Below are 25,275 nucleotides of genomic sequence, written 5' to 3' on the forward strand. Positions count from 1 at the left end.
GCATGTGCCTGTAATCCCAGCTACTCAGGAGGCTGAGGCAGGAGAATTGCTTGAACCCAGGAGGCGGAGGTAGCAGTGAGCCAAGATCATTCCACTGCACTCCAGCCCGGGTGACACAGCAAGACTTTGTCTCAAAAACAAACAAATAAATAAATAAATAAAAATTTAAAAATAAAAAATAAAATATATCTATATCAGTTGCATATAGTTTTGCTTTGGTTTGTTAGTGGCTGTATAATATTTCACCATAAGGATGAACTCTATCATATTAAGCCCTCTAATGATAGAAATTCAAGTTGTTTGCTACCTTTTACTATTTTTTTCAATAGCAAAAGTTTTTTTCTTTAAGCTGCAATGCAAATCCTGGCACACAAGTGCAAGTATAACGACATCTTCCATGATTATGTCCCTTCTAAATAACAGGCTAGAATCTCTTTGCTTTTTCCTCCTGAGTTAAATAAAAGGATCCTTTTTTTCCTCTCAAGAATGTACTACATAATTTTAAATCCATTCTTGAATAAAAGTAACAGCAATAGAAACAGACTCATGGCAGATGTAGCTCTCACATCAGCCACCAGTTACGTCTGTGACCTCAGGCAAGTCACAAATCCCTTTGGACTTAATTTCATTACCTCTAAAATGTAAGGGTTGGACAAGGTGATCTCTGAGGCCCAGCTACTAAACTGTGGTCCTTAGTAGTGTCTTTAGGATATGTAATATTGCCTGAACCTTTTATGGCATCAATAATTATGCCCTTTAGGTACAGTGACTTTCAGTTTCTTCTCGTGTCTCCATCCCTTCTCACTTTCCCAATGGCAAAAGCAGCACCTCAAACAGAGTAGATGGTTAGTAAACCAGTTATTGACCAATGGGACAAGCCTATTGAATGAGAGACAAAATTTGAATTTATCCATTCATTCATCATCCAAAATAACCAACCCTGTGCTTTGCTTGTATTTCAACTCTAGAATATTATTTCCTAAGAATTTCTATACTTCCCCATGGCTAATGAATAGAACCATCCCTTACCAATTCCATTCTTTTGCAACTGGATTATTTTGTATTGTAAAGTATGGTTATAAAGTAAATTTTTTTTTCCCTTAAATTTATTCTATTAGTAATGTACTCTTTAGTCCTTTGGAAAACTTGGAACTCTAAATAATCCAAATCCCTTCATGGAAATCAGGCAAAACCTTTTGGAAGAGTTTCTCTTTAATGTCTATGAAAGTATTTTGTAAATGCCCCACCTTAATGCAGCTCTGTGATTGTGGACAAAAAAGTAGAGCCCAGGGTCTTGAATGGACAATGGATTATAATGAGGTAGATAACCTTGGAGCATGGTGAGAACAGCATACACTTCATTGGGCAAATCACATTTTGCCTCACTAGCTGTGTGGCCTTAGGGTAGTTACCTTACCTCTCTGGGCCTCAAGTTAATAATACTTTCTTGGCAGGGCTATTGTGAAATCTAAACAAGTATATGTAACATGTCTGTCATATGTAACCCCCCAATCATAGTAGCTGTTAATACGATTACCCATGCAGAGTGATGTTGATGAATACAGAAGGCGTTCTAGAATAAATGGTGTTGAAATGGTAGGCTAAATGCAAAGCCACAGTGAAGAAGGCAGGACATCCTGGACCAAGTGTAAGGAACTACCGTTTAGCTTCCACGAAGCCACCTGAATGGAATCTCCTGCTGTCAGCTCACCAGACGCAATCTCCACCGGTTTATGTAAAAGCTGGTTATGCTCTTAATTTGGTCCACTAAAAAATTGTCCATTGTCTCCTGGAGTGACCTTTATGCCAAAAACATCATCTAGCTATTCATGCAGAGGTGTATGCAGTGTGTCTGGGCTATCTTGGAATGCCTCTTCTATTACCACATTCAGAACATCACTTCCTCATTCCCTCCTCTCCAACCCAACTGCTGCCTTGTCTCAGGCTGTTATCCACTGTTCCCTGACTCTTGCACTGGTCTTGCCTGGAGCCTCACTCCTCTATGAGCTGTCTTTAATCTGCCTGCCAGAGTTATTGCTCCACTGCCTCTCTGCTATCTACAGGGGGAAATCATATTCTTCTGTAGCACTTACAAAAGCCTCCATCACCTCTCCTCCTGCCTCTCCAACCTAATCTCCACCATTTCTTGCCATTCTCTCCCCACCAACCCCCACCCAATCAAACTCTACTCTCCCAGGAATACTGATCTATTTACATGTTCCAGAATGTTCTATGTTTTGTATTGCACATAGAGTTCCTCCTGTCTGGAATGCCCTCCACAAATGTGTTCATTTGAGAAGCACCTACCAGCTTTTGTGATGCCTTCCCTGGCTTCTTTTCCAGCTTAGCTGTGCTCCTCCCCTGCACCCACCCAATCTTCCAGACAAACCTTGCTAATGTAATTGCCCTACTGCAGTGTAATGCTTTGTCTTTGGCCTCCCACAGTCATATCACAAGGCCCTTGAAAGGCTCTTTGATAATGAGAATTACATGTGTTTTCATCTTTATATCCCTGGGACTTAGAACAACACTTGGCACATAGCAGGTGCACGATAAATGATGGTACCTGCTCTCTGTATCAGTTGGGAATGAGTTTGGCTGCAAGTAACAGAATACCTGGCTAGGAGTATTTCCCACAGAAGTAACACAGGGAATTATTTCCTACAGATAACAGGGTTTCTGGAAGCAAGTAGTTGCTGGTGTTGGCTTAGATATTCACTGATGCCATCAGGGTCCCTGGTTCTATCTTTCCCCTTTCAGTCTATTCTCAACACAGCAGCCAGAGTGATCTTAAAATGTCAATCAAATCATGTCACCCTCTCCTCCAACCCTCCAGTGATTTGCTTAATGATTTGCTTGTTTTGCTCAAGGGAATAGCCACAGTCCTTATATTAGCCTCTAATGCCCTGCCCAAGGTGAATACCTCCTTTTCTTTTTTCCATAATACTTATCACCGTGTGACATATTATAGCCTTGACTTCTCATATGTTATATATTGTCTTTCTCTCCTGTTACCACTAAAAATAAACTCCAAGGAAGCAGGGATTTTTGTGTGCTTTTTTCACTGCTGTGTCTCTAGCAACTAGAACAGTGCCTGGCACATAACAGACACTCAATAAATACTAGTTGAATAAACAAATGAATGGCTCTTTCTACTTTACCTCCCTTCCAGTCTAAGCTTTGTCTTCATCTTTGTTGCCTCATGGCTACATGATGGCTGCTGCTTTCCAGACATCATGTCCATGTCCAAGGCAAAAAGAATTTGGGGAAGAGTAATGCCAGACACATGGGTCCCTCTTTATCACATAAGCAAAACTTTCTCAGGAGTCCCAAGCTGACTTTAGTTTATATCTATTTGGCTTGGGTTATGGCACAAGCTACCAGCAGCAGTGAGAGAAGCTAGGAAAGCAAGTTGGTAACTGGGCACATTGCTGCCCTGAGCAAGATTGAAAAGAAGAGAAGGGCTGGACATGGTATCACTAACTGGGTCTGCTGTGAAACTGCTAAAGGAAGAACCCAAACTTTGGGAACAAAATGGGAAATGCATCACCCTCTCCTAGAATCATCTCTGCCTCAGATCCCTTCATTTCCCAGATGACCTGCCGTTGGCCACTGGAGGAACATGAAAGGCACAGGCAGCCTGTGGCCTGAGGCTCAGAGAGTGCAACAGAGACCTTAGTGTCTGCTCCCTTGAAGCTCACCGGAAGGCCAGCATATAATAGCGTTCAAATAATTGCATTTCTCAGGCTTGCAAGCACGCTCAGCATTGTTCAGGCAAACTGTGCCTTCCTGCGCCTCTGAACTTGGTCACCGCAGACCAGCCCTGCCCAGTCTTTGGGTGCTCCAGACTGCACATTGATGAAGAAACTTTGGCAACTGTTAAATTGCCTGCAGATGGGTCCAGTCACGCAGAAACATTCATGCAGTGTCCTCCAGGCCCTTTGTGTGCTTCCCCGGATACAAGAGAGTGGGACCTGGACCCCCCCTCTGCCCAGCAGGCTTATGCTGCTCTACATCCTCTGGGGAAGTGACTGCAGCTCATTTGAACCTAGAAGCAACCATGTGATGCTGTCCCAGGCCATGGTTCTCCTAACACATGTAGCAGAAGCCATTCCAGGAAGAAAAGGTGCCTGGACCCTGGATATTAGGGCCTGAAGCAAGGCATCACCAGGAAATTCTCTTTAGTTATTTTGGCTCTGACCTCGATTCCATCATGACGCTTGTCACCACATTCTTCACTAGGTGAGGGGCACCATGAGGATAGTGACTGTGTCTTTCATCTGTTTGTACCTCTAGCACCTAGCACACTGCCTAGTACCATAGCAGGTGCCAAATAAATAGGCACTTGAAGAATGAATGAAAGATTCCCTGAAAATAGAATGTGACAGGCATGTGGAAGCGAGAGGCGAGAGGGAGCCTGATGCACCCTGTGGGTGGTACAATACTTCTTCATAGCCTTTGCATTACAGTCTAAAGATTTTACCAACTTCAAATATTAAACACCTAAAGAGATTTTTTTTCCCACTTTTGCTGTCTTAAGCTTATTAATTTTCTTCAAGGTTTTGCCCACTGTTGCCACTGGAAAGAAAGAGGGGAAAAAATGTTAGCACGTCCATGGAATTTGCAAAGTTACCAAATAGTTTAATATCCAGGTAAATCAGTGGCAGCTCAAAAATTCCATGATTGTGTAATCCTGCCTCAGCTTTTTAATATGAGAATATTTACCACTGAAGGAGTACCTTGATCCCCTCTGACCAGCTGTGAGCTTATTAGTCTAATTCCCAAGTAACTCTAATCAAACATGTCATTTAAAAAATCTTCAGTAGCTAATCTTCCTCTCATTCAATTAAAAATATCTGTCATCTTCTCGATGTGACATCCAAAGGCTGGGAGTCCCAAACCTTGCTAAAAGAGAAAAGACATTTTCCCTATATCATATGCTGTGGTATTTCCAGGGCTTATAATGGTGAGAAAGAAATGCTCTCCTGTATCCTATGCCAGCCAGTAGCATTCTGTCCAAACTATTCCCACGCACTCCCACCCAGATGAATTGTATTTAAAGAGAATAGATCCTTCACCTGAACACTCTATCTGATTTAGAACTCTGCTTTCTCCTGGCCCATGAACGCAGAGAGAAAGCTATAATTCTTTACAATCATGAGCATCTTTAGCCTTGGGAAGTGTGTCAATGTGCTGGAAGAAGGTAGTTGCTTCTCAAAGGCTGCCATGTTAGAAATCCATATGGCCAATGTTTCTGCCATTGTTCCTTTCCTGCTGTGAGGAAAAGTGCCTATGTAGTCTCTGGCTACACGTGATTGTCCTGTGTGATACGATGCCATGATCTGGCCGTCTCTTACAGTACAGCTTTTCATTCCGAGATAGGCTGTCGTGCTGGCTGTTTTGGATGCAGCTTGGCATGAGCACAGAAAGTCCATACAGCCACGCACAACTTGATCTACTAGTTGTGAACGGAAACTTTTGAACACGTTCCACCAGCTGCACAATGGTACCATTTATTACTTTATTCTCAGGGGAAAACGTTTGCTGTGTGAATAATACCAGGGACTTATGTAAGCTTCTTCATTTTCAGGGAGCTTTATGGGTGTCAGCAAATTCACACAACACCCTGGTAAGGTAGCAAGGCATCGTTACGTCTTCTTTACAGGGAGAGAAACCAGATCACAGCATCGGATTTTCCCAAGGCCAAATGGACAATAAGTGGCATGGACTTATTTCCAGAGAGATCCATACTATTCTGCTGGAAAGCACAAAGAATTTCCCACTCACAGAAAGTCTCAGTGGGATTCAATCCTGGACTTAAAACTTGTGGATTAGTACCCTGACTTTTGATGTATCTCCTAAATGTTGCCTTACTTTGGGTTTTGTTCAGATGGGTAAAAAGAGCAAGACAAGGCAGGGGCACCCATCTAGGTGAGTGATGAAGATTTCAGTATCTCCCTTGCCACTGAGTAATTGTCTAATCTATAATCACAAGATCATGGGGGTTTGGGGGTGTGTGAGGGGATGTAAGTATCTATAAAGCCCCATGAGAAAAAAAAAAACTTGCAGTATAATATAGAACAGATTTGTTGATTTCAATTGCTGTTTAGGAGATTGAGAAAGTTTTCCCTATCAGCTCCAGGAACATACTAAATGCCTGCTGTAGTGAACTGAATTGTGGCCTCCAAAAAGATATGTCCAAGCCGTCAACCCCAGTACCTCTGACTGTGACCTTATGTAGCAAATGGGTCTTTGCAGGTCTAATGAAGGAACGATCTTGGGATGAGATCATCTGGATTTAGGATAGGCTTAAATCTAATGACAGCAGTCCTGAAAAGAGAATGGCAGCGGGAGATCTGAGACACAGACATACAGACGGGGAAGACCAGGTGAAGACACTGGCAGGGACTGGAGTGATTCAGCTGTAAGCCAACGAACGTCAAGGGTTGCCAGCAGCCACCTGAAGCCAGGAGAGTGTGGAATGGGTTCTCCCTCAGAGCCTCCAGAAGGAGCTGACTCTGCCAGCACCTTGATTTCAGGCTTCTGGCCTCCAAAACTGTGAGAGAATTAATTTTTGTTGTATTTTAGGTCACCCAGTTTGTGGCTATTTGTTAGACTAGCCCCAATAAACCCTCTTCGGCTCCTTCTTCCAGTCTTTAGAGTCATGTGGACTTTAACCCAATTTAAAGCTGTATACACGCCATGCCAGATATTTCATTTGAATTGTTTTATTTTTGTAGAAATGGGGTCTTGCTCTGTTGTCCAGACTGGAGTGCAGTGATGTGATCATAGTTCACTGCAGCCTTGAACTCCTGGTCCAAGTGATCCTCCTGCCTCAGCCTCTCCAAATCTTTTAATTTGTATGTATGTATGTGCGTGTGTGTGTGTGTGTGTGTGTGTGTGTATGACAGAGAGAGAAAGGGCATTCTAATTCCAAAGTGATTGAAAATTATTCTCCTAGATAACCACCATTAGTGAATGAAGAATTGGATTATCTTGACACATCTCACTGTGAAAGCAGAAGGGGCATGCATCTGGAAGGCAGGAGAAGTCAAGAAGACAGAGGAGTGAGTTCAAATTCTGATTGCAAAGCAACAATTTTCATACCTTCTCTTCTCTAGGCCACTGCACCAAGGAGCACACATGGAGCACAGAATAGCCTTTAAAAATAATAAGGTAATAATTACTAACACAAATTCATGACATAAAATTCAACTATTATTGAAATTCATAATATAGAAAATGACAACCTCTAAAATACATATGGTACATATTCCTCTGATATTTTTTTCCCTGCTCAACAATATAAATACACACACACACTCTTTCTCCCCCTAACATTTTAAAAATTGGAATGGAGAGTAGGTCTGCAGGCAGCCTGGTGCCTACTAATTTTTTGGAGCTAATTCAGCTTGACAGAAGCAATGTTTGCTGAGTGTGCCTGGGTGTAAGTCCTGTTTCTTGCAAGCCTTGGGTAAGGCACAAAACCTTCACAAAATACATCTGATATGAGATTACTTCTATGGTTAGAGAACAAGTTTGGCAAACCTTTTCTGTCAAAGACTCGGTAGTAAATATTTTAGGCTCGTGGGCTATGAGGTCTCCACTGCAATGACCCAACTCTGGTGTAGCGTGAAAGCAGCCACAAATCATGTGCACATGCATGTGCATTTATGCCATATTGTCAGTACACTGCTGCAGAACAGATTACCCCACACTCAGTCAATTAAAACAACACCCACTTATTATTTCTAGTTCCATAGGTCAGAAGTCTGGGTGGACTTACCTGAGCTCTTCACTTAGGTTTCGCGCTGCTGACATGAAAGTATTGGCTGGCTGGGCTCTTATCTGGGGGCTTCCAAGCTCATTCAGGTTGTTGGAAGAATCCATCTCCTTGGGGTTGTAGGACTGAAGTCCTGGTTTCCCTGCTGCTTGTCATCAGGGCCACACTCAGGGCTCCTGTGGGCAGTTCATAGTACAGATGTTTGCTCTCTTCCTGGTCAGCTGTAGCATGTTTCTTTAACTTCTCTTTGGCTACCAGCAAGAGAGAACCCTGTTGTAAATGGCTCATATGATTAGGTTAGGCGCGCCTGGGTAATTTCCCTTTTGAAGAGCCCCAAATCAACTGATTAGTAATCTTAATGACATCTGCAAGAATCCCCTTTGCAATAAAATGTAACGTAAATCACAGGAGTGATACTTCAGTACATTCACAGGTTTCACTCACACTCAAAGGGAGGCGATTATACAAGGATGAGCATCCCTGGGAGACATTTTAGAATTCTGCCCACCACAGCTGGGTTCTAATACAGCTTTATTTATTGACACCAAAATTCAAATTGAATACAATGTTCTTGTGTAACAAAATAGTGTTCTTCTTTTGATTTCCTTCTTAATCATTTAAAAATGTAAAAGTTCTTAACTATTGAGGCTGCAAAGAAACAGGCAAAGGCCTGGATCTAGCCCATGGCCTGTGGTTTGCTGACCCCTGGGCTAGAAGATCAAGTAAACAAATCTTGAAAAAATACCAAAAGAGAAATTGTCATAGTGCCCCATCCAGTGCCTTGATCACAGTAGGTACTCAATGAACGAATGAACAGATACTGGTTCCAGGAGAGACAGAAGACACATGCACCCCACATACCCTAGAGCTGAGTCCGCTGCTGTGGGTAAAATACAAACACTCCCGTCTCTCCTTTTGAATGTGAGACCAGGCATAATCACAGGACGTTCAGGTGACCCAGAGCTCAGACTCCAGCGCCTTCCACATTTCCCTCAGGCTCCAAAGCAAAAGCACGGTATAATTACAAGGGCCATGTTGCAGTTTAGGTCAATCCAGCGCACGTTATCTGATAACTGAATTCCAAAGCCAAGCGAAACTCTCAGCAGTCTTTCCCCAAGATGCTGGGCTCAGCATCAGTGTTCAGTTCTCCTTAATTACAGGTTGGTTTGTTTTGTTATGCAATAGTGCCCCAGCCCAGATGAATGTCATTTCCTTTCTTGGTAGGTGAAATGGATGAGGTGAGAAAGGCCCGGACCACGCCGAGAATTGAATGCATGGTAAACATAGGGCCATGGGGAAGTCTTAACACCACTCGGCAAGATCTCTCACTGATGGATCCACCCTGTATGTTTTCTGATTGGAAACATTCCCTGAGATAGGAAGGATCATGCTATTGGCTGAGGCTGCATCAGGGGAGTATTATTTGCTCTGGAAAATCTGGGAGAGGGTGTCCCAGTCTGTGAACTACCCAGACCCTCAGGTTCACAGAATACTAGGATGAGGAGGATCCCAAGGAACACCTGCATCAACTCTCATGTTCTACAAGGGAAGAAGCCAGGTCTCAGGGACATTAAATCACTTTCCCAAATGTACCAAGCTAGTCAGAGTGAAGAAAGATCCTATTTATCCCAATTCCCAGTGAAATGCCATTTCTGCACCATAGCTTCTCTTCTGCATGTGTCCTATGCTCCCGCACTTTTTGTGCTGCTTAGCGTTTTGCCCAGAAGTGTGCCAGAGATTATTGCTCATTCTTTCTCCTCCCACGGTCACAACACCTCCCTGGGCTGATGTCACCTCTTACTTTGCAATTCAAAATGTTGAAGAAGGTGCGACCTGTCTAGATTTTCGTGTAGTCTTCTCTCCTGATCGCTGTTTCAGATAACACATTCAGGATGTTGGTAAATCGCTGTGAATCAGAGCCTCGGGGACAGCCTGGTTTGGTGTGTGGACAGTCTGGCTAATGTCATAGCAGTCCCTGCCTTAAATATCAATGTCCGAGGAAGGTGGGATGCTGTTTCCAAAAGATTGATTTGCAATTCTGCTAATATATGGCTGAGTGTTCTTTAAAATGGAGTATTCTTCTTGCCCTCTGCCACCTTCACAACACCCTAAATCTTTGGAAGAATGTGCTTCTTGTTGTACCTACAAGTAGGGAGCATTTTCCTTGTCCGGCCTGTCCCAGTGTCTCGGGAACCCTTGAGGTTTCTGTCCCCATTCCACATACTTAGCCCCATATCTCCAGGCTTCCTGTCCATCAGCATGAGAGATCATACTCTAGGAGTCTTAAGTGCTGAGTTCCCTAGTGGAAACTCACTGGATTGCAATGCCCCAAGTCCCTCCTTCTCTCTCTCAGTGCCTTGGGATGGGCTTTGTGCCAGCTGTGCCCATCCTGCTGTTCTGCAGCTTGGTGCCCCAGTTTGGCTGGCAATTCCTTCCTAACATGATGGGCCTCTGCTAAGGTCACATTCTTTCACCAACTCAGGGTCCTTCCAGCTCCTCCACCAAAATAGCGCCCTGGTTGTCCTCACTTGTCCCATCTTCAGCAGGGAGGCACTTGATTCTGTGGCATTTGGCACTGCTCACTGGGCTTTCTTTTCTTTTCACTGTAAGACTCATGCATTAGATCTGTCTTGCTATATTCCTAACAATGTCTCTGTGTCCCCACTCCCATTCAACTCTTGCCATTCTCCAGCCATTGCTCTTGAAGAATGTGGGACTAATACCCCTGGGTAGGGTCACAAGGCCCTGCAGAGGTGATGCCATGAAGTTGCCTACACAGAACTGCCTCCCTGCTAAGAGTTCCAGGATCAAATTCTTCTAGTTGCCTGCTTGGGTGGGTCCTCACCCCCACCCCTGCCCAGGGCACCATCTGTGGGAGATTAGGAAGTAACCACTGTCTACCCCTCAGACACCACGTGCTGCATGACTGTGTCCTGAGGCAGCCACATGGCTGTCAGCTCTGAAGGTCCTGAGATCCCCATTCTGAGGCCCTTCGCTTACTCACTGCCCTCATTCTTCTTTCTCTGTCCACTCTCAGGGCAACTACATCCACACAGTGAAGGCAGGGCCTGTGTAGTGGATGCCAGGCTGTCTTCACATACATTTCTCTTTCTCTTAAGCATCCTGGACCATAAAGCCCTAGTGTGCTGCTCCTACCTTGCCAGGAGGACTCCTGTCTCAGCTCTGTCTCCTGAAGATGACCCTACAGGAGAGAAAAAGCATCTCCTGTTACCTGTGCCCAGATGGTCCTTAAAAATTATTTTCTTATTTGATAAACATGAAAATGTTACGTCTAACCAGCCAACAGGCTCTAGACCTGAGCCATCTAGGAAGATGAGGCCCCACCCCTGACTAGTGCCCTCTTTGCAGATTCACCGATGCAGATTCTTGTCAGCAGAGATAATTTGTCAAATTTTACTTTCATCAAGAGAAATATAATTAGAGCGATGTACTTTTGATTTCTAAATTATGAAATTCTATTATAATGTGAAGTGTGTATTTTCAAAGTATACATACATTTCCTTTTAGAAATGTTGATATACCTCCCTAGGAACTTTCCTTCCTTTTGTTAGAAAACCAATGCTGTAAAATGTTAGGGAACAAAAGAAAGGTATGGAGGAAGATCAACCTTGTGGGACCCAGGAAGAAACAGGGAAGAAGAATCCCAGTATGAAACTACCTTTCCAGGACAAATAATATTCTCAGAAGTGGGCATGTACTTTGTCTCCAGGCAGATAGCCTGCCCATTACATTTTTGTTTTGTTTTGTTTTGTTTTGTTTGAGACGGAGTCTTACTCTGTCACCTAGGCTGGAGTGCAGTGGCATGATCTCAGCTCACTGCAGCCTCCACCTCCTGGGTTCAAGCGTTTCTCCTGCCTCAGCCTCCTGAGTAGCTGGGACTACAGGTGCCTGCCACCATGCCCAGATAATTTTTGTATATATTTTTTAGTAGAGATGTGGTTTCACCATGTTGGCCAGGCTGGTCTCGAACTCTTGACTTCAAGTGATATGCCTACCTCGACCTCCCATTACATTTTAAATAGCATAGCTCTCTGCTACGCTGTATATTTCCCAAATAAAAAGTTTTCAGCTCAACTTCTAGAAAAGCTCTGCTTTATCAACTTTCTGTTTCTCATGCCATGAGTTGACTATGACTCTCTCATGCACCTGCCAATCAGTTTTATCACTTGCCATTAGGAGGTCCTTGGGAAGCAATGGGAAAGCTCCCCAGTCCAGAGAAACTAACTCCAGGCATGTGTCTGAACTCAGAGGCTCCAACCAAGAGCAGGGAATGGCCTTGTGGGAGGTGAGTGCATTTTGGATATGGGGAGCAAGGCTGGTGGGATTCTGCTAATGAAACTGATCACAGGTGGCACGGCTCTCCTTTGAACTTAATTATTTTTAAAGTTCACCTCTCCCTGATCCATAACGAGGTCTGGTGAGACTTGTCATAGTCCCAGAATTATTTCGATCATTCCAGCTCAGCAGAAACAATGAGAGAACATCAATATGGCAACCACAGACGTCTGGGAACAGGGATCATCACCCAGGCCTGGGAGCTCTGCGCAGTTTTGTCTGCCTTGGCTCCACAGTGCTCTTTGCCCTGTGATACACTGCACCACTGTACAGCTTCACACAGCTGGCACTAGCTCCACAGTGGCTAAGGTTGTGTTGCTTAGGACTAACCTGGAGGAGAGGAGAGGAAAAGATGGTATTAGCGGCTCCCTTTCATGTCAACAGGTTCACTGAAAAAGGAGCAAAGGGCTTAGTCATGTTTTAATGCTCTCAAAGCTTACTACGTATCCAGGATATTTTGGGTTATATTTAGTATTTGATTCATGTTTCAATTATTTTAGCAGTAGACAAAGCAAAAGCTGAGTGAGTCCCATGCAGTAAAATCCTGAAAGCTTTTCCCAACCTAAAGATAGCCAATAACTTTCAGCTTACATTTTACATGAGGAAAAACAAATGTTTCAGTGAAGCGTCCCAAATTCTTAGAAGAATCAGAGATAAGAAGCTCCCGCCAGCAACTTCAGTGTCCCTGGCCCAATTTAGTGGTTTGTGCCTTGGCAGAGCTCCTACTAACAGGACAGAGGACTCTTTGGGAAGACAGAGCCCATTTGAAAGGCGAGTGTTATTTATAAATTATCTCCAGATGGTCCAGTTCCTACAATTCCTACGTTGCTCAGACTCTCAGAGTGGAAATTTTAATCATAGACTGTTTGAGGTTGATTTGGTCTAAGCGAGGGACAATTTTGAGGATTCAAGTGACAAAAAGAAGGCAGAAGAGTTATCTCTTGAGACTGCTCTCTGGAGACCTGCCCTTGCTTGTGGAGCCTTAGTTAATCACCATTTGTTTTCTGCTTTGCAATTCACAAAGCCCTTTTCTCAGAGTTTCAGACAGGCCTCCTCCCTTTGCACCTGGGAGGAACTACTGAAAACATCCTCCAGGGTAGGAACCACACTGAATATTTAATTTACTTTTTAGAACATCTAATACATATTAGACATGTAGATATTATATAAAAGACACAGGTTAGGTATTAGAACTCCAAGCCTACCTGCTTCTATTAAACACGTCCCCACATCAGGAACTGTTGTCCGATCTACACTTAGCCTGCCTGCCTACCTGCCTTCTTTCCTTCCTTCCTTCCTTCTTTCCCTCCCTCCCACCTTCCTTCCTTCCTTCTTTCCCTCTTTCCCTCCTTTCCTCTTTCCCTCCCTCCCTCCTTCCTTCCTTCCTTCCTTTCTTCCCTCTTTCTGTACTTCAATCTTTCCACCAGTCAGTCCTTCCATTATTTCTTTCATTTATCCAGCAATTGTTTATGAAGAACTTACTATATGCCAGGGATGGAGTTAGCTATGGCTCAGAGTTCAGAACACACTTCAGATCTCAGTGGAGAAAGAAGTAGCATGTGACCCCTCCCCACCACAGACCTCTGCAGAACCTCATGAATTCCAGCCAATGACAGTCCACATATGCAAAGGAAAAAACCCTTGCCATGCTTACATCTACCATGGTGAATGCCAGCAAGACTCTGGGGAAAGATTATCTGTCCAAGTTTATGAAATTAAATGTGCCCTTGGAGTGGGGGTGGGGGTTCTCTTGGGCCTGTAGACATCATTTAACTGCTTTAATAAACCCGTCCTGGAACTTCCCTATCACGGTACTTCTTCATATCTGAGGTAACTTCAAATTTTAGGCTATCTTTTCCTTTACTTTCAGCTAAAAGCAATATACCAGGTGCATGCCTCAAATGGATTATACCATAATTCAGGAGTTGGCAAATTATAGGCCTATGAACAGCTGTCTGTTTTTGTTAAGTAAAGTTTTATTGGAACACGACCTCATCCTTTCTTTCAAGTACTGTCTTTGGCTGCTTTTCCATTACAATAGCAACACGGAGTAGTTGTGATGGAGGCCAAATGGCCCTTAAGCCTAAAATTCCTCTATTTGGCCCTATAAGAAAAAGTTTGCAAACCTTTGCCATTCTTGAACATGATCATTCCTTTTGTTGTTGGATATTGTTTTTCTAAGCTTCTCCAAAAATTGTCTTTTTAAGCAAGGTTTTAAACCTGTCACTTGGCCATATTCTTGCATATAAAAACAAATGTTATAAATCGGGAAAGAATCCAATTAGAAAATAAATAATGCAGGCATGGAAGTAATTTACAATAATCTTCTAGATCATCTGGGATCTTATTAGAGTCTGCCAAAGGTTGCGGTCAATGCGCAAGATTACATTTTCCACGTATAAATAAGTACAGGTAATTATAACAACGAATTCAAAACTACAGCCTAACCCAGGAGAAGAACAAGAAAAAATGTGGGGTTTTTTTCCCCCTCATTTTAGGTTTAAATCAGCCAAACTAAACTTCCTCCTGGGCTGAAAGATGTTGGTGGAACTCACATCACAATGAATATTTTTACAGCTGAGGGAGAAAGGGCCCTGAAATGAGTATCCAGGAGGCCCTCCTTAAGCACCCTTGCTTCAGAGTTCTGCAAACCAAGTGTTGGGGAGATAACGACTGTTGGTTAAATAAGGCACGATCAAAGTCTATCATGTAAATAGAGCCAACTATATATTTGATATTTTGGCTTGTTGCCATATTCTCTCGCTCTCCTAAAGAAGAAAAAAACCCTTCTTGTTAGAAAGTTCCCTGGGATGGCTGAAGTTGCCTTCCTTTAAATTATCCGGGTGGCAGGCAGTTCTGCAGCTAATTAAAATTGCGGCTGCACAGGTTGCAAGAAGGAGCAAATAACTTATCGAACTTTGTGGGAACTTCGAGATACAGCGGCCCCAGTCATACATTTCTCCTTGCTTCTTTAGAAGCTGCTTACAAACCTTCCCCTTGGTGCAGAAAGAACAAGATGTTCACGTCTCCTAAGTTTTTGGGGGGCTTCCAGATTGTCCCCAGGTCAAAACCTGCCACATAAGCTGGTGAGGTGCATAATGATCTGAACAATCTTTGTGGATGAGCTGAGCCTGGTTCTTTTGTCAGGGGGAGTCATCTAGGACGAGCTTGGCATCCTGGACAGAGTCCAGAGTACACAGCCCCTGAAGGCAATGCTCCATAAATGCCCAGGATCTGACGATGCTCTACACACACACACACACACACACACACACACACACACACACACACACACAATGCCAAGTGCAGCGAAAACATCACCACTGAACTCTCAGGAAAGCAACTAGACAACCACTGACTGCAACATATTAGACTCAGAGTGTGGACAATTAGAGACAGAAAGTTTCAACTTTATGAATATTCAACAGGAACCAATGAAATTGTTTTTGGAAAGCTCCCATTTACAACTTCCAGCCCATTCCACTGTTATCTTCTTTCCAAAACATCTGATATGGGAGCCTTCCACTTCCTTTCCCAAAGAACGCTGGATGTGTGCTAAGTTTTCCATCTCAACCATGTAAATCAACAACTTTTGCTCCCCGTTTCTTAACTGAGAGAGATATTAACATCTGTGACTGATAAAGTACTCAGTTTATTGAAGGGTTTTAACTCATAATAATTATAGTAATAGCAAAATTTATAAATAACTGAAGTAAGTAAATTTTTCAACTTAGGAAAGAACAGTTAAAAGTTGGGCACCTTTCCTTTTTTTAACTTGAAAGAGTTTTGATACATGTTATTCACTATCTCATTATAATTTTGACATATAGCCTTGTCAATGGGTAGAGAGAAGTACTATTTATTTGAAAGCATGTGAAGCTCAAAGTGATTAAATGATTTAGTAAGGTTGCAATGCCTTCTTGTTAGCCATGTTTCTGGTTATTATTCTATGCTACTACATCTTTTCAAAAGACAAAAACTTACAAAAATTTAGAAAATCACTCATTGTTTCATAACTTAAAAAGAAAAACACTCAACCAAAATCACTCATTGTTTCATAACTTATAAAAGAAAAAGACTCAACCAAACAAAGATAACGACATAATTTGGCAGGAAAGTGTGGGTTTAACTGTCAGAGCTATGTAACTAAAGGGATGCTTCAGGAAATTTACCTGGCCCTCTGAACCTCATTTTCTCATCAATAAAATGGGTATAATAATATCTACCATGCAAAATTGTTGTGGGAATTGGGAATAAAATACACAATGTCCCCAGAATACGGTGGACCCACCACAAATGGTAGTTATTCACATTTTGGAGTGAATGGCATTAAGGCATCAGGTGTTTGGATTTTACATATGATTAAAAATATTTATTATACATTATGTTCTATTATAAACATTTGTCTCTTTATAGACTTACATTGCCTAATAAAAAGTGCATATACCATTTTCCATGTAAATAATTCCTATTACCAGACATATAGGTAGTTTCCTATCTTTACTCTTACAGATAATATTGTGATGAAAATCTTTATGCGTGGTTGGGTGTGGTAGCTCACACCTGTAATCCCAGCACTTTGGGAGGCTGAGGCAGATGGATCACCTGAGGTCAGGGGTTTGAGACCAGCCTGAACAACATGGTGAAACCGTGTCTCTACTAAAAATACAAAAATTAGCCAGGTGTGGTGGCGCACACCTATAATCCCAGCTACTCAGGAGGCTGAGGCAGGAGAATTGCTTGAACCTGGGAGGCAGAGGTTGCGGTGAGCTGAGATGGAGCCATGTACTCCAGCCTGGGCAATAACAGCGAAACTGTCTCAAAAAAGAAAAAAAATAATAAAATCTTTATGCATAAAGCTTCATCCACATTGAATCCTGAGGATCAGTTTCCTGAAGTAAAATTTCTGGATCAAAGGGAATGAAGAGTCTAAAGGCCCATGATTTTTGGGGCCAAACTGCTATATAGAGAGATTCTGCCGATTCTCATGAGTATCAGCAGTCGGGGGAGGATCTTCTCACCTCACTCTCACTAGTCTCTGTTTCTATCATTCCAGAAGTCTGTGCAAATGTGATTGCAAAAAGAGCATCTCCTTTGTTCTGATTTACATTTCCTTGGTTGCTAGTGAGGATGACTCCAAATATTTAAGTTTAATTACACATTAATTACTCTTTTTTCCCCCATTTTTGGGGTCTCGTTTTTTTTTTTCTCCATAGATTTGTATGAGTTCATTATTTATATGAACAATGTTAACCTTGCTGAGGGACCCAGCCACCTAAATCAAATGGGCAGGATGGGCCGGGAGAAATAAGGCAGAAATGACTGTAGAGGAACCAATATAGGAGCCACTTGTGACATACTGGCCTCTCAGTAAAACTGAGCCCCATGATTTCCTCAAACTCTCTGAAGGTATAGAGCACTCAGAAAGTGAAAAAAGGGGAAGAGAGTCAAGTCACTAATATTTGTTGACTATTAAATATGACTATTTAATCTCTTATGTACCACATATGTGTTGGGCAATGATTACCTGTGCCAGTCTTTGTTCTAAATGCTGGGGATATTACAATGAAGATATGGGACGGGGTCTCCACTTTCATGGAGCTTATTTATCAAATGTTTATTGAATGTCAGGCACATTTTTAGAGGCCTTCTAATCCATCACCTCAAGAACTCTATATGATATTGTTATTTCCTTTTTCCAGATAAGAAAACTGAGCCTCAGCTGGGTTGGTTTAGAGCAGAGATCAAGCAGTTTAGTACTGGAGTCAGGATCTGAACTCAGGCACTCAGGCTCCAGAGCCCACAGGTTTCACTATCCTAATAAATAAGATAAAAGCTCAAGTACAGACAGTGTTTGCTTTGCACCTTAGTGCAGGATTGTAAGAATGACCTTGCAGGCTGGGTATGGTGGCTCACACCTGTAATCCCAGCAGTTCGAGACCAGCCTGAGCAAGATGGTGAAAGCCCGTCTCTACAAAAAATACAAAAATTAGCTGAGCATGGTGGCATTCACCTGTAGTCCTAGCTACTCAGGAGGCCGAGGTGAGAGGATTGCTTGAGCCCAACATGTCAAGGCTGCAGTGAGCTATGATGGCAACACTGCACTCCAGCCTGAGCGACAGAGTGAGACCTTGTCAAAAACAACAACAACAACAAAAAACACCAAAAGACCATGCAGAAACCTCACAAAGAAATAATCACAATGGTCCCATAACCTTTAGAAATATTTGTCAAAACATTAAAAACTCTCTATCGGTTATAAATGTATAAGGAAATGAAAAAAATGGTAAAACAAATATTTATTTAGCACACTAACTTTACAGATTAGAAATGTTGAGAATTGTGCTATTTCTTTGTACAAAACTTACCAAGAGTAGTTTGAGCAGTGCATTCTGTATTCTTTCATGAAATGCTCAGTCAAGTGCAGCCACAAGAGGAGACAGAGGAGAAGCTCAGGAAAACAATACTCACAGGTCCTAGAGACAGGAGACAAACCACACCAGGCAGGGCCACGTGGGGTAGCCTCAGGGTGGTCAGGAGGCAGAAAGCAGGGGTACAGGGAAAGCCGAGGCTACAGCCTTTATTAGGGTTTCCCAGCAGGGCAACGGCAGTTTAGGACTGGCTAGTTTGAATCACTTCAGCAGGCACTTGACTATAGGGGTGGTCTTTAGTTGCCTGGTTCCTGGCCTTTGGTTGACTAAGGCAGAGGTGCAGGGGCCACATAGAGGAGAGATGGCTCTGGGTTGGGCAGTTTGCGTATCAAAGGCACACTCCCAGCTGAGCCTTTGCTGTCTCTAAGGATTGGCCAGCCCTGGGAGGGGCAGTCAGACAGGTTTTTAAGATATTGAAACATCATAACATACAGAAAATAAAAAATATAAATAATACACAGTGTTACCTTTTTGTCATACAACTTACAGTATAGAAAAATATATTTTCTATGCCCTGGTAAATTGTTACTCTCCTTTCTAAATTTGAGTGAGCACCCAACATTTAATCTTTTTCACTTTTAATTCATGAATTAACTCTGAGAGTTCCTTTAATGTGATTTTTTAAATTTAAATTTAAATTTTTTTTTTTTTTTTGCTGGCATCACTTCCTCTGGGATATCTTGCTCCTTGTCCTCACTTTCCTCATTTATGTCAATAAGGTCACCTTCGCGAAGTTCCTCTGGCTGCCTATGTAGAGTCTAGGATGCCTGAGTGTTGACATCCCAATCTCAGCTATATCTTCTCACTTCCATTCATGTTGGATTTGAATCTCACTCCCTGCGTTCTCATTTTTCATTTCTTTGCTTCACTTTCATTTTTGCTGGCCACTTCCCTCCATTGATTGTCCATTTGTGTAAGATATCACATGGGTCATCACTGGAAGACAAGGAAGCACAGCGACATGCTTTGCTGTCTGTGTGTGAACCAATATCAGGGTGTGGTGACCATCACTGGCAGACTTTGAAAGAAGTGATGTGATTGGTCACTGACTGATCATAGTGTTCATATTTACAAAAGTGATGTGTGTCCTGAAGAGCTAGCAGCGAAGTCTGTGCTTCATGCAGGAACTGACAGTTCATAGACCATGGTGAATGAAATCTGAACCTTGCCCTTGCGGGGACTGCATCTATTTAACTAAACTGACTAAAGAGTCATGATTGAAATTCAAACATATTGGAAGCCCAATATGTTTGCAATATGTTTCCCATATTGGCAAAGGAAGAACTATCTGCTTCTTGGTACTGAACCTTGCATAGCTATAACAAGGAAATGATAGCACATTTTAAAGACGACGACATGGATTTTATTTTGTCAAGTTGTTTTTTTCCATTGTGTAAAATAGCAGGGTGTGACCACAGCAAGCACTATTGTTTAATCATTCAGTTGAAAACTCAGCCCACACATCTCTCCTCACCCAGTGGACCTGCTCTTTTAGGATAATTCCATCTAGTTCACAAAGCCGTACTGAAGATATTTCCTGTCTTCATGCAAAACACTTCCATCCTCTCCCTGCCCAGGGGAGGAAATGGAAAGAGAACGCTTATCCATCACAACAGGATATAGAGCTGTGGACCTGATTCTACCCCATGTCTCTGATTTAATGTGCAGTCTGAACCCAGGCACAAATCTAAGCAATACACCATATGTGCAGGCCCCAGGGGAAATGAGAACAAGCCTGAAGGAAGTTAGGCAAGAGAGCAAGCCCAGAGACAATATATATTCTTTGCTACACATTCTATTTCCTTTGGGCCTGGATTCCATGGGTTTCTCTGTATGTATCGGTGTGCATGTATGCTTGGAAGATTGGTTTATGAAGGGCACAGGAGTCTGCATCTGACTCCTGGTGCATATGTGATTGCAAAAGTGAGAAGAGGAATATCAGGAGGAGGAGGTGCATGAAAAGGGAAGAGTGAGGTTCTGGCAGGATCATTCAGAATGCACACTAAGGCCAATATGTTCGGAAAGGAGTGTGTAGTAAGGAGAAGAGTGTCTCAGTTTGGGTTTCCCAGAAGTTGGTCCTGAACACAAGGAGTTAATTTGGGGAGTAATCCCAGTAAGACCAGGAGAGTGCAGAAATGAACCAAGGACGACAGGGAAGCAAGACAGGATATGACAGGGGCAGGTTATGAATGCGGACACTTGGGGCTTAGTCACCCTGGAGACCTCTGTGTGGCAATTCGGAACATGCTGCCGAGTTGTCTCACCCAAGGGATGAGAAAGCCGAGATATTTACACACCAAATCCCATCCTGGTTGAGGGCTGCTTGCTGTCGATTGCCTTTTCAGCCCTTATGGCCAGGCCTGCATGCAGAGCACACTCTCAGGAGGCCAGGGGGAGCCTAGAGGCAGACTCACAAATTCTTACAGTACCAGGCCATCTGGAGTGCACAAAATGGGAAGTAGCCACAGGTACTGGTAGGGCACCAACAGGGCCTGCTGTTAGGTTCTGAATGTGGTCCGGGCACTGCTGTAAGCACTTTGCATGTGTTAACGTGTGAGATGCTCACAAGCCTACAAGATAGGTCTTGTTATCACCATTTTATAGATGTGGCACAGAGAGGTTAAGTCACTTGCCCAGGCTCACAGGCTCTATGGAGCCTTAGCATATGTGTTACAGCACATTGGCAATGCCCTCTGCAATGCATGCTTTTATCTTCTCTCTTTCCTTTGTTTTCCCACAAACTCTCCTAGGTTTTTAAGGCTTATGATAACTGAAGAGCATTTGTTGGTGTGAGGTACTTTACATGAGCAGGATCCCCAACAACATAGGGTACCAGCCACCCCTGGACAGTACACCCGAGCTTATATAGAGGGAAGTACAGTTCTCTTATTTAAGTCACTGTGCTTGGGAATCTTGTCATCACCATGAACACACAGGGTAATGTTGGAGTTCTAAGTACGGCTCTGCGACACCAAACACAGAAGGAGATATGTGGACCCAGCCCTGCTGCAGCAGTGAGACCTTATACAGGAGGAGCTGAGTCAGTGTCTGAGGACCTGCATCCCACCCCGTCCTGAGTGCTTTTTCTCTTGCTTTGATTAAAGGAGGACTCAGTCTCTTGTAGATTTCCATTCCTTGTGGAGGGAGCTGATACAAGAGACAACATGACTGAGTCTTCTTTGGCTCCCCCACGAGTCACTGCTTGAGCCTGCCTCACCAAACCAGTCCTGAGGTCTCAGTGCACAGAGCTGTCAGCAAACCTCCCACTCCCTGTTTGTGTTGGCTTTTGTCACCGTGCCATGCTGGAGGTGTTGGCTAAAGCTGTTTACTGGCTTAATTTAAAAACACCTTGAGGTGTTCTTAAAATTCTGCTTTGAGCAGCAATATGGACAGAATGGCAATGAAGCCAGAAAGCAATGAAGATAAATAGAATATAACCCAACAAAATTATCATAAAATCACATGGAGCAGCTTAAGGGAACTTTTGAAAAAGTAGATTATTTAAATACAATATTACACACATATATCTACACATACATAGGCACACATATATGTATATGAATGCACATACCTGTATAATTTCAGGAGATCTTATTGTCTTCATGGAGCTCACTTATTCATACCATAGAGGTCAGGCCATGTTCTAGGCTAAGTGCAACTCTGAAGCACGTTCTTCCAGACCAAAAGAACAGAACAAAGCACAGAAGACTTAAAATATTAGTTTTATATGCATGAAAAATAATGGCAACAAAAATCAGACTCCTATGGCAAAAGCCACCAACATAGCTTTCTTGATTATTTTTATGGGGCCAGGAACCATTTGATAGCGGGATGTGGGTAAAACCAGGCGATACGAAGTGAGGAGCTAAAAATCAGCTTACCTAGCATCGTCAATTGCCTAAATTGAATGTCAAGAGAAAAACCTTAGAAAATGCTCATCCAATCTCCAGGAAACAAAAGGTCAAAGAGGAGAAGCTCATGGAGCTATTCGGTGGCAGGGTGATGGCTAAAAGTCAGCTCTCCTGTCTTCAACTCTGCACAAAACTTCACGGCTTCCCTCGTTCAGTGTTCTTCATTTGTCACAGTGCACTGCAACACGACATTGAGGGAAACCCCTAAAACTTACAATCCCTCCCTCTTCATCACCCTATTTCCTAGAGTCACGCCACACAGCCACTTTCCCTACCCAACCCTGGCCACAGGTCCTGGCCGGCTGTCTTGGCTCAAATGCAGGTAAGGGTTAGTCAGAAGGGAAAGTGAAGAGGGAAGTCAGGAGAGGAGTGGGGTGAGATTCTCTTTGCAAGCGGAGAGGCTCAATTAACAATGACAGAAGAAGAATTCCAGCACTGTCTCTCTTCCACAGCCCAAGAATAACATCCAGGAGTCAACACCTCTGCCTCCCACATGCTGACACACAGTCTCTTTGTCTTGTCTTGTGTTGAACCTTTAAGCACTCCAGAACCCAATTTCTATGTTTTCTCTCTCAAGGGTTGAATGGATTTAATAAGCATTTCTAAAAGTCACCTGAGAGTAGGCTTGTGAACCAACTCTGGGTTTTCCTCTTTCTCTGAGGTGACTCTACAGAAGAGAAACTCACTGGAACCAAGGTACTAACATTCTTCAGCCTCTAAGTAGGCACAAATTCTCTCATCAGAGGGACCTATAGAAAGCCAATATTGATGGGGCATGAGTTCCTTCCATCTAGAAAATAAAGACCTTACTCCTGATTGAACTGGTGGGGAGAGGGCAGAAGTGTACAAAGTCTGAGATACAACATTATGTTGGTAACAGCACCCATTCCCAACTCTCACTCCAGCAGCATTACTTAATGTAATATTTGATCATTGCTTAAATTATTATTATAGCTTCAGAAAACACCACGAGTGTATGATCATGATTATTATCTGGTTGTGTTTCTAGCTTACAACTTAAAAATGTAATCACATGGAAGAAGATCCCTCAAAAGACAAGAAATGGAGGAAATTAACATGTTACACATCAGCACTGGTCTTTGTCTGTTTTTTATTAAGTATGTTCCCAAAGCACTTCATAGGGGAAACCAAAGACACGTGGAATGTTTAAAGAGCATTGCACATCCAAATCATTTGATTCCCAGCTACAAGTCATTAGGCTGATATTATTAACGTCAAGCACACTTGGGAAATGTAAGTAAAGGACTGACAAATTTGGAAGGTCTAAAATGGAGATTACATTTGTGCAATTTCAAATTTTAGCTAAATGAATATTGTAAAAGCAAAGTATATTAGGTGGTTTCTGTGTGCCAGATACTGTTCTGAATGCTTTCTATATATTTTATTTCAGTATCATAAAAATCCCATGGACTAGGTACTATTATTAATCCCACTTTACAGTTGGGGAAATTGGTGTTCAGCATGGTTGGTAACTGGCTCAAGGCTACTGAGATACTTAGGTGGCAGAGTCAGGAATGTCTAACTACAAAATGTAGGCTTTTAACAAGTATGTTATATTGCTTCTCAATACCTAGAATACAAGGGTAATAAAAAAATAAGACACAAGAATTTTTGAGAGTATTCATTTGTTTTGTATATGTTTAGTGATGGTGTGTCTATACCAGGAACTACACATGAGGAGCTGAAGATACAGTTGAAAACTGACTAGGTTCCTGCCCTCTGGCATTTACATTCTAATCTAGACAGAAAAAAATATATAACCATAGAAAAAAATAAAATTAATGTAAGCTGTAGTAAGTGCTATGAGAAAGACAAAGAGCCTGATATATTAAATAAGGAAGGAGGACTCTCTTAGCATAAGTTCTCTGTGGAAAGCTTGGCAAAGAATTGCATGTAGGTGGTTTCTTTCAGGAAGTGATCACAGGGAAGAGTAGTGGGGACTGGGGGAAAAAAAAAAGAAAGAGGAAAAGCTGAAACTAGGGTGCATTCTCAAGTTGGTCACTGCTGTGGGCCATGGGAACAATTCTGCCGGGACACCAGAGAGTAGACGAGAATGCACCTCAGAACTGTCCAACCCATAGAAGGAAGAGATAAACACGGGTCCACCACCTCCCAATGGTCATGTGTTGTTCATTTCCTCCCATTCCTAGGCTGTGCGTGCAAAGCTCCCACTGCAATACCAGAGAAATCCTGGGCCAGAAACTGAAAGAAGCCAGGTACAGCTGAGGCCAGGGGCTGCCAGGTGGTGTCACCCAGATAAAGTTTGTTGCTACGATGGCTGGCCAAGAGGTGGGCTGAGTTGGCTGTGAGGACACACAAGGTGACCAATACAGAGACCTGTGTTAGGGGGCTGTGTCAGGTAAAGCTTCTCTGTGGAGGTGGCTTTTGTGATGAGATTTCAGGAGGACAAAGAGCCAAGCATGGTAAGAGCTGAGAGAAGAGCATTTCCAAGCATAGGAACCAGCCATTGAAAGGCCCTCAGAAAGAGGTAGCATCTTTCAGGAACTGACGCCCAGGGTAGCTGTGATAAGGAAAGGTGAGAAGCAGCCCAGGATGTCATAGAGGGGCAGTGCCAGGTCACACAGAGGCTTGGAGGGCATGATAAGGATTTCGTTTCTAGTGAATACAAACTCATTGAAGGGTCATAAAAATGCACTCTATTAACCTCCAAACAAGGGATCACAAGAGTTTCACAGCTGAAAAAGAACCATAGGTATGAAGCTGAGAGGTCATTCTATACAAGAAAGAACAAACTGGTTGATAGTTCCATTGG

The 25,275-nt window shown here is 42.8% G+C and overlaps 1 long non-coding RNA gene across 2 annotated transcripts; it reads right to left on the minus strand.

Annotated features, from left to right (window-relative positions):
• Positions 1 to 224: 224 nt before the first annotated feature.
• LOC129059405 (uncharacterized) lies at positions 225 to 23,849 on the minus strand. 2 transcript variants are annotated; one of them, XR_008525271.1, is made up of 4 exons: positions 18,508 to 23,849; positions 10,940 to 10,985; positions 7,787 to 7,959; positions 225 to 7,160 (listed from the first exon to the last, which is right to left on the minus strand). It is a non-coding gene; the product is annotated as an uncharacterized LOC129059405 (long non-coding RNA). The 2 variants fall into 2 exon arrangements; XR_008525270.1 differs by having other exon boundaries at positions 7,787 to 10,985.
• Positions 23,850 to 25,275: the final 1,426 nt, after the last annotated feature.

This window comes from Pongo abelii, chromosome 4, assembly GCF_028885655.2.
Source record: "Pongo abelii isolate AG06213 chromosome 4, NHGRI_mPonAbe1-v2.0_pri, whole genome shotgun sequence".
In the NCBI taxonomy this organism is placed as follows: domain Eukaryota; kingdom Metazoa; phylum Chordata; class Mammalia; order Primates; family Hominidae; genus Pongo; species Pongo abelii.